Genomic DNA, 251 nt, shown 5'->3' with positions numbered 1-251 from the left:
TTTGTGGCGCATAGTGACTGGCGATGAAAAATGGATATACTTCGATAATCCTAAACGAAGAAAATCATGGGTAGACCCTGGCCAACCATCGACATCGACACCAAAGAGAAATATTCTTTGTTTGAGAGAAGCTTTATATTGTGTACATATGGTATATCCATATACGAAAGGATATGATTTATTTAAAAGAAGAGAATAGATTCTTTTAAAATATATGTTTTAAAAAGTATGTAGAAAGTATATTTAAAAAA

At 30.7% G+C, this 251-nt stretch overlaps 1 protein-coding gene across 3 annotated transcripts in view; it reads right to left on the bottom strand.

Annotated features, from left to right (window-relative positions):
- Positions 1–251, bottom strand: part of LOC116853351 (calcium-independent phospholipase A2-gamma-like) — a 46,102-nt gene that overhangs the window by 28,616 nt on the left and 17,235 nt on the right. The gene's annotated exons all lie outside the window — the stretch shown is intronic.

Source organism: Odontomachus brunneus, unplaced genomic scaffold (assembly GCF_010583005.1).
Source record: "Odontomachus brunneus isolate Ranch 3 - 2012 unplaced genomic scaffold, Obru_v1 Obru_scaffold_309, whole genome shotgun sequence".
NCBI lineage: Eukaryota > Metazoa > Arthropoda > Insecta > Hymenoptera > Formicidae > Odontomachus > Odontomachus brunneus.
Note: the sequence above shows the minus strand (reverse complement) of the source record. Positions and strands in the feature narration are given on the sequence as shown.